General features: G+C 34.4%; 1 long non-coding RNA gene across 2 annotated transcripts; it reads right to left on the bottom strand.

Moving 5' to 3' along the window:
• On the bottom strand, positions 697-2162 carry LOC109358154. 2 transcript variants are annotated; one of them, XR_002108918.1, is made up of 4 exons: positions 1872-2162; positions 1533-1799; positions 1341-1425; positions 697-1229 (listed from the first exon to the last, which is right to left on the bottom strand). It is a non-coding gene; the product is annotated as an uncharacterized LOC109358154 (long non-coding RNA). The 2 variants fall into 2 exon arrangements; XR_002108917.1 differs by having other exon boundaries at positions 697-1425.

Raw genomic sequence — 8483 nt, 5'->3', positions numbered from 1 at the left:
ACCCATCAAAAACAATGACGAACAAGGAAGTTGATCTCTTGGTGAGTAGTATCACCTAAAGAGAGATCTTGAAAATCTTCACGAAGACTAAGAGGTCTTAGTTCGAGCGATACCTAGACTGGTGCTGAATCACGAAATGATAGGAGATCCTAGTAGGCGAGTTAGATAGGTCAAACCAAGATCGTGAAACTCATAGGTACCAAGAAAGAAGCGGCTTAGTCTTTTTGTAATTGGAAGTGTGCGTGTATACAAACACTAATTTCAATAGTGAAGAAAAATCTCCGAAGAACAGAAGGGGAGGCCTGCATGTAGTTTGTAGAGGACCACAAACGAACCTGGATAAGAATTTCTTGTGCACAATTTTCTATCCCTTATCTCATTTACTTTCGATCTTTACATTCTTGTTAATTGATTAATTTTGAGTTGTCTGTTATAATTTGTGTTGCTCTCATTCTGTAACTTCTTTAATAAATTAACTGTATAGAGATTGGTAATTGGAAATTACTATGCAAGAAAGCTTAAAATCAAGAAGTGCAATATTCAGGATAATCGATTATCCACAAGCATAATCAATTAAATCTAAGCATTGCTTAATAGATTAAAACCAGGCTTAATCGATTATGTACAGTAGTTTTTAGATCTACGCAAAATATCGGAAAATCGGAATAAGTGATCCGCTACACCTATTTACCCCCTTCTAGGTGTGTTCTGACTTGTAGGTATCCTACACAACCATCATAGTACTGTCCATTCACAAACAATTATTCAATTGTGCCATAAGTGACACAAACAGATTCCTATAAAGGGTAATGTTAGTAAGCATTGGAAGAACGTTTTCAATTGGGAAAATAATATTACAACAAACAAAAATTTTAGTTTAAATAAAGATAACTAACCATGGCAACTTGTTTGGATACCCGACCAATATGTATGAGGTCAAATATTGTTTTAACATAAGCATTATGGAAGAAATTGACTTGCGATCCACCTTGAGAGCAAGACGAGTCGACTATACGATTCATAAGACTTCCTTGAGTCCAAACTATTAGAAAAATTGTCTTATTAAATTAGAAGAGATAAAATAAATTGGTTAAAAATGTTTAGCTTAAGATAAAAAAACAACATAAATTTTAACATGCTAGTAAAAAGTTGTATCTCTGGGATGTTGTTGTCATTTATGAAGAGCTTTGAACCATACATTGTATTTTGATTGGTAACAGGGTATCCTCCTTTGTACACATTCCATAAAAAAACTAAAGTGTGAGTAGTTCTTCATTATATTAATAAAAAATCAATTCAATGTAATGTGTGGACAAAGATTAAAGACAATTGTAGATTACCTCTAGTTACGCATTATGAAGATAACTTTCTTTGGGATTGACTTTGGATGGCTTAACTCTAGGTCAACAAATTCACCAATAACATCTGAAAAGTATTAACATGGAAAGAAAATGGTAAGGACACACATGATAAAATATCTTTCTACCTATGTTTTCAAAAAATATAGGGGTAGTTTAAAGAGTTCTAATTACCAACTAACACACTTGTAGTAGCAACTGCATGCAATATGTTTTCAAAGGAAGTGAAGTGATCAATATATGCAGAAATCTTTGGCAATTGTTTGTGTTTCATTGTTGTACCCTTCTGAAAGATTAGCTTGTATGTGTGATTAGAATCACAATATTGTCCTTCATTAAGAACAATGTCAAAAATTTCAGCAACATAGCTCCTACTCTCTTGGAGTTGAGGTTCCCACTGTGAAATTTGGTAAATATTGACAATGACATCAATTTTGTCACCTTAAAGAAAAAAAATTCGATTAGTTTGTAAATTTTGGGAAAATTGTTTAAATAAATGGTTTTTAGAAATACTTTTTCATTAATAAAGATCATCTCTAAGGATAGTGCAGAGGATCTCTCAACGCCCCAAAGACCTGTAATTGTTACTTTTAGCTTCTACGTATCCTTGGAGGCATTTATCGATGAAATTTGCCCTATGTGCCATGACTACTAATGTAGTTTTAGATAAAAGATTAAGAAAATAGAAAACAAACAAACATGTAGTCATGAAAATAAGGATTTGAAAACTATACTCGAGGTCAAACATAAATAGTATACATGAACACTTGAAGTGATTGAAAAATAACATGGAAAATAAATGGATAAAATATGAAAGGAGATAATAAACAAATGAGATTTGAGAAATATAACAAGAGACATTCAATATAATATAAGATGCAACAAAGAGACGAAAATAAAAAAAGCATACATTGCACAAAAGATTAACGAATTGAATACATTGTAGAAGATATGAGTATTCCAAAGATAAATATTCTATACCTATCGTTTTACTTGACTATGTACAATTAATAATAACAAAATTGGAAATATTTAATACAATAGCTCATTTCACTTAAACATATGTTTAATCATAATAAAGTTTAAATATTCAAATAATCAATTATAAAAAGTATTACTTCTATTTAAAAATTAAAGTTGCTAACTTATTTTAAAGAAAAAACAAACGAATCTCATAACAGATTTATACCACATTAGCAGACTATAAATAAATTAATTTCAGCCAAAATTAACATTGATATTACTCAGTAAATCATGAAAAAATAGATTCCAGAAAATCCCAATCAAAATCATATAAAAATTTATGCTATATACCCACAAAGAGCACCATAAAATAGAAAGGTATCATCACAAACAACTGGAAAAATTTACCATGAAGGAAGATAAAACCTAAGTTTAAACAGAGATGGTGAAACCCACTAAGAAATCAAATATAATAGAAGAAATAAGATCAAACAACTTATCGTGCTTGGTTATCATATAAAACTTTATGCTATATACCCAAAAAGTGCAACATAAAACAGAAAGGTACCATCACAAACAATAGGAAAAACTTATTATGAAGGAAGGTGAACCAAAGTATAAACAGAGACAGTGAAACCCATTAAGAAATCAAACATAATAGAAGAAATAAAATCAAACAACTTAATATGCTTGGTTATGAAGGTGAAACCCAATAACACCAAAAAATTACGAGAGATGAGGAACCAAGAATAAATAGATTCAAATATAATAGAAGAACATAAGCATGAGAGAACTTAAAACGACTACCACACTCTTTGGAAAGTATGCAAACCATATCACGAAGCAACCAAAGGAAGATCAGAGACCAACAATATGACACGTAACAATAAGAGCGAGATAATATCGCCGTACAAAGATGAAAATGGAACACAGGGTTCCAAAAACAACCACAAAGCAACACAAATATGCAAACACATGTATTTTTCATCATAGCAAAAATACTCCAACCAACGAAGAGATAAAAACATCAACTGAGAAAACTGTTCAATTCCATTTCAAGGTAATGAAGAGATACATAGCATAAAACGAGAGAAAAAGAAAGTGTAGAAAAAGAGCAAAAATGTTGTTTTGGTCAGAAGGAACTTAATTCCTGCGGACCCCAAAGTTTCATTCGAAAAACATAATTCCTCCACTTATTAGATGATGCATATTACACATTTTTTATGGAGAAATAAGTGGAGCATTAACCGAAAAACATATAATAATAAACAAAACATTTAGTTTGCCAAATGTGGTAAATGGAAAGAAAGTGGCCATGTGTCTCTATAATAAAAATTTCCCTTTTTTATAATGTGTGAGGGCTCACCATAAACTGTGGACATGTTTTTGAGGGAATTTTTTTATGAAGAGAGTGACACGTTACATTAGGAATATTTTTGTTGTTGTTGTTATATATAGGTAATGGATTATGATGGTCTAACGCATTTAAGAAAAAAAAACGGACCAATTAGTTTAAAGACATATTCTATCTAATCAATGAACTTGATTAGAATATGTTTAACAAGAGAATACACTAATTTTCATAAATTAATGTGAAATGATATTTATTAATTTACTAAATGAGCTTATTCATACAAGTAATTTATTTATTAGCTCGTATTTCATTAATAATTTATTACTTATAAATTAAGACTTACACATATTAGTTACTAACTATATCAAACTAATTTATCTACTTTTCCTAGTATCTACAACTTTTAGTATGGAGGAAATAATCACTTTGTTATTTCATAGTATAAACTCATTCAGCAACAAAGCGTTGATCTAGTAGTATAGGATCCTGCTAAATCTTTCGGTTGATCAAAATGTTAATAGTTTGATTTATGTGGGTGACACTTGTTGGGAGGGACAACCATACACTTTAAAAAATTAGTTCATTACCCAAAGGGTGAAGAGATACCTTGGTAGTACAAAAAAATTTAAACTTCTTTCATCTTAGGTTTTCTTTGGGAGTGTGATTTTGGAGGGGAAGAGAATAGATGCTTTAAAAAATAACCCCACTTGTTTGAGAGTTGGATAAAGGAGGTAAAAATGTTTTGGAGAGTTTCTCAAATCCTCTAGAACCCTCTATGTGTCTATTTTTATAGTTACTCTAATTTGAGGTTTTCTGAAAACAAAATGTAAAATTACCTAAACAATGTTAGTAAAATTATATATTTTTGTTCATTTATCATTGTTAATTACATATTTAAAAGAAAAATAAAAAAAAATATTATAACATTTCATTATTTACACCTATCTAAATTTTGTACCCCAAACAAAGAGAGATGATTGTCTTTTTTTGGCTTTCCTTCCTCTCCCCTTCTAGTCCTCTGATTTCTTCTTTCATTTCTCTCATAACTCTCAAATATAACCTTAGTATATAGTAGATAAAAATTTCATTTTTTAGCCTCGTGATTTTTTATGTGAATGAGTCAAAAGATAACCATGTCCCATCAAAATAGACAACTAAGAAAGTTCTAATAAATGACAAATAATATAGGAACACGACTCAAAAAAAAAATCTTTCGCAGCTGCACATAGTGGGTAGTTACTCCCCGTTGGGGTTTTGCTTCATTCCATCAGCATTCGCAAAACCGGAAGTCCCTCCTCTTCCCTCTCATCTCCACAACAATGGCTTTATGCATGTCTAGGTGTTAGGAGTTTTATATTGGGTAATATAACAAATGATATTTAATAGACTAATTTTTTTGTTGTACTCTCCTCGTGTACTTAAATCCTAACACTAGGTCCTTCTTCTGCACTGCTAGAACCATTTCATCTCGCTCATCTCTCCAACCTATCTCTCCCCATTCTTGCCGCCCCTTCATTTCACTCTCTAGGTACCTTCTTCTCTCTCCCTCTAACCTTAAGCAATGAAATTAATCACTTATCCACCCCATTAATAATCACTTATTCATTTTCTTTATATTTTATGAAGCACCATGGGACAAATTGGTTGCACGTACACGCTGTTGGCACTCTACACCACCGTTGCCAGCATTCGTCTCATTTCCCACATTTCAGTCCAATTCCGCGATTTCTGCGAGTTGTCTCAATGTACCTCTTACCACCCACTATTTTATGTTATAAATTATGCATGATGTTTTTGTTTTCAAAATTGGGCATATCATTTTAGTTTAACCTATAGTGTGAAAAGATTTATCTTTTTATGACATTGTGTATAAAGAGAGTATTTTAAATTGTGGTTCCACAACCAATGGGTATTGGTTCAAGTGTTACATATTTGATTCCCCTTAAGTAAGGTTTTGGGTTCGAGTCTTGTGTATGGAACAAAATACTCGGTAGGAGAGTTAGCCCCACATACCTGTGGATGTTCCCAGCTCGGATAGGATTGCATCCAGTGCAAGGATACCTGTGGGAAACCAAATACAATTGTGGTTGCAGTCGCGAGTGTGTTTACTACAATTGCGTTTACTGCGATTGTGGTCATTGCGGTCGTTGCGATGCGGATTGCGACTGTTGCATTGTGAATTATTTTGTGAGTAAAAAAATATTTTTGATATCGACGCAGTTTCATGCGGCTTTGCATTGCAGCCGAAATGCATTCTGATACAGTTGAGTTGCGGTCGCATCATTGTGGTTCAGTATCACATCACAATTGCGGTGTGATGCGGTTGCAACGGTCACCACAACTACAATATTGCCTAGTTCATCACGTGATGCGATCTGCAATTTGAGACATTGTTCGTTGATATGGTTGTTGAAATTTGTTGAAAATGATGAGTTTTTGAAATAGTTTTAATGCACATTAACAAGACCATTTATGGTGACTTTTGAGTTTGTGAAATAAAATACTCACTAGTCCCACATTCCTTGGAGGAAGGAAGTTCGAAGGCTTTCTAAGCCTTAAGTTACATAATTGGGGTGTGCCTCAATGGGTACAATGGGTTTTGTGAGTAGATGAGGACGCACACAAACAAAACCCCTCCACACACACACGCGTGCACCACCACCACCACCTCCTCCGCCGTCGTCCGACTCAGTTCGTGTTCGGGTTTGGGTTTGGGTTTGGGCCTAACATTCTTTTTAAATAAATTTTTTTAATTTTATTTGGGGTCCCTTTTTGGGCTTGGACCGTGTGTTAACCAAGTCAACACACGCATGCCACACGTGTGTTGACCAAGTCAACACACGCATGCCACACATGTGAGACTTAGTCCACACTACTTCGGGCCATCGGATGGAGGATCCGTTGGAGGCCTCACGCTATAACTAGAGGCCTCCTCCCCTCATTAGAACTCGCACCTCAAGTTGAAGGCATTTCCTCTCAACTTTTATTTCTTCCTCCTAATACTCCACCAATGCATTTCCGACAAACTTCTCCCCCTTTCTTTCCGTGGCACTTAAGAATTGGCACATGCAGCCAAATTGGGATTTCAAGAACTAACACTGGTAGTCAGTATTATGAGTGTATTCGAGAATGATTCTTATAGTGCAGTAAGAAATCGTATAACAGAGAACTGAGATATTTTATCCTAGGGACAACGTGGTTGATAGTCTGCTTGCACAATTTTAGCAGTACCACGAAACGTCTTAAAGAGAGCGACCTGGTCGTGACTAAACCAGTAAAGATTCTCTCGTACTATTCAAAATTGTTGCGAGCTATGTAAACAACAATTTTAAGACATTTCGACTATAATGACGTTCGTAGATAATATTACTAGACCAAACAACTATGACCTGAACAAGCCATTTCGGTTTGATGAGACAAATTTCAAATGTTAGCAACATAAGATGAAAATTTTCCTCACTATGAGAAAGGTTGCCCACATTCTGAAAACCGACATCCGGTGATGTCGGGTGAGACTGAAAAAGAGGAAAGGGATAAACTCGCTATTGAAATAGCTCTCTAGAATGAAAGTGATTACTTATGTATGAACTTTATTATGAATGGGTTGTCTGATAATCTCTATGATTACTATAGCCCATACAAGTCTGCCAAATTAATTTGGTATCCACTTGAAAAAAAATATGATACTGAGGAAGCTAGGACTAAGAAATATGTTGTTAGCCGCTACCTCAAATATCAGATGACTGACGATATCTCAGTAGAGTCTCAGTCCCACGAGATTCAGAAAATTGCTCAGGAGATCATTTATGAGGGTATGCCCATAGATGAGCAATTTCAAGTGGCTGTCATAATTGACAAGCTGCCTCTTAGCTGGAAGGACTTCAAAAACCTTCTAAGGCATAAGACCAAAGAAATCTCTTTAGAATCTTTGATCACTCGTCTTTGTATTGAAGAAAAGGCTCGTAAGCAAGATCATAAAGATGAGGTGCTGATTGTATCCAACAATAGCACTAAGAAGAAGTTCTCAGGTGTGGTTATGAAGCCTTCTGGAACTAACTTCAAGAATCAGAACTGTAGTGGGAATAAGGCTGAGAACATGAGTTAGAACAAGAATGGGAACCCCCAAAAGGTCCAATATGCTAAGCCACCTGCTAAGAATGACTATGACAACTTGTTCATCTACTTCAAATGTGGGAAGGCATGTCATATGGCGCGCAAGTGCAGAAATAAACCTATGGATCGTCCTCCACATGCCAACATGGTTGATGAACCATTTGTGGTTGTATTATCTGAGGTCACTATGGTTGGAGGAACATATGGGTGGTGGGTAGATACTGGCGCATCCCGCCATGTTTGCTATGATCGTGCTATGTTCAAAACATACACGGATGCTGATGATATAAAGAGGTGTTGTTGGGTGACTCCCACAACACTATTGTTGCTGAAACTGGTGATGTGGAGCTGGAGTTTACATCTAGGAAGACTCTGATTCTCAAAGATGTGATGCACACTCCAAAGATGAAGAAGAATTTAGTTTCTAATTTTCTTCTTAATAAGGTTGGTTTTACCCAGACCATAGGACCAGACTTGTATACTCTAACTAGGAATGGGGTATTTGTTGAGAAAGGGTACGCCACAGATGGCATGTTTAAATTAAATGTGATGTTTCTATTAATAAAATTTCTGATTCTGTTTACATGTTGTATGATTTTAATATTTAGCATTCTAGACTTTGTCATATTAATAAACGTGCAGTTTCAAATTTGAGTAGCTTAGGTTTAATTCCAAAGTTATCTAAAAATGATTTT

Source organism: Lupinus angustifolius, chromosome LG10 (genome assembly GCF_001865875.1).
Source record: "Lupinus angustifolius cultivar Tanjil chromosome LG10, LupAngTanjil_v1.0, whole genome shotgun sequence".
NCBI lineage: Eukaryota > Viridiplantae > Streptophyta > Magnoliopsida > Fabales > Fabaceae > Lupinus > Lupinus angustifolius.
The sequence above is the reverse complement of the archived record's forward strand: the minus strand, read 5'-3'. Positions and strand labels throughout refer to the sequence as shown.